This window comes from Chrysochloris asiatica, unplaced genomic scaffold, assembly GCF_000296735.1.
Source record: "Chrysochloris asiatica unplaced genomic scaffold, ChrAsi1.0 scaffold00128, whole genome shotgun sequence".
Taxonomy (NCBI): Eukaryota; Metazoa; Chordata; class Mammalia; order Afrosoricida; family Chrysochloridae; genus Chrysochloris; species Chrysochloris asiatica.
This window is the reverse complement of record NW_006408646.1, coordinates 8,778,253-8,779,257: the sequence shown is the minus strand read 5'-3', so window position 1 is coordinate 8,779,257 and position 1,005 is coordinate 8,778,253. Positions and strand designations below refer to the sequence as shown.

Genomic DNA, 1,005 nt, shown 5'->3' with positions numbered 1-1,005 from the left:
CCCCGCACAAAAGTGAAGGCTTGGCCCTCATTTCACAAGATAAGATGACATTTCCCTCCATGCCTATGCGCCAAATTCCTGAGACCTCTGTCAAACCACTCCTTCCAGTACGGCAGTTGCTACACTGATTAAAACATGCCGAGTCTCGGCAACACAGGCCGAAAAGCTTGCATTCAGGTTTATTTCTATCAAAATCAATATTTATTAATTTCATTTTAATAAATTAAGAGATTAATTTGCTTACTAATGTAACAACACGTCATCTTCTTATATCCTCATAACTTTATAGAGAGCATATTTTTAAAGATGAGAAAAGCGCAGCTTCGGTTGTGTCAGTTTCGAGCAAATCCCACAATCAGCAAGAAAACAGGGCGGAGGTACGAGCTCCGGCCCGGAAGTCTCCTCAGATCCCCAGTTCCTCTAACTCAGATTCCCACTGCCGAAGCCCTCAGGGTCTCCGCCGACACAAGCTGTGCTAACGTAGCGGAGACCACGTTGGGGACACCTCGCCTTCGGAGGAGACTGAGTGGTGGGCTCCGGGGCCCAAAGCCGTCAACCAGCACGCCCTCTCGCACAGAAGAACGGGGCTCGCTCTCCGGGGCTGCCCGCTGCGACCGCCTGCGTGCACCGGGCGTACGGCCGGGACCGCCGACCCGCCGCCGCTCTTTCCCCGCAGGCCGTCCAGCTCAGGGTCCTGCATCCGGAGAAGCACTGCGATCCTCCCTTTCCCGCCCGGCACCGCGGCAGCCACCTCACATCCGGGCGCGCCGGCAGTGTCGGGGCCGGATGCGTGGAGGGAGTTATTAAGGGGGAGGGCCGGAGGGCCGGGCCGCGGGTACGGCGGCTGAAGAGAGACAGTCGGAGCGGGAGGGGGGGGCGAGAACGAAGGCGGCGGGAGCGGTGCTCAAACCGGCGTGGGCCGCGGGGCAGGAAACGGCGGCCGGGCCGAAGGGCCGCCGAGTTGCGGAGGAGCAGAGTAAGGCCGGCGGCGGGGCCGGGGGTGAG

The 1,005-nt window shown here is 59.5% G+C and overlaps 1 protein-coding gene across 3 annotated transcripts in view; it reads left to right on the top strand.

Moving 5' to 3' along the window:
* Positions 1-810: 810 nt before the first annotated feature.
* The window catches only part of EIF4ENIF1 (eukaryotic translation initiation factor 4E nuclear import factor 1), a 53,878-nt gene continuing 53,683 nt past the window's right edge, over positions 811-1,005 (top strand). For 2 of the 3 annotated variants that reach the window (XM_006869277.1, XM_006869279.1), the window contains exon 1: positions 811-976. The gene's annotated coding sequence lies outside the window, so the exon portion shown is untranslated. The remainder of the gene's footprint in view (positions 977-1,005) is intronic. The other variant, XM_006869276.1, reaches the window with a different exon arrangement.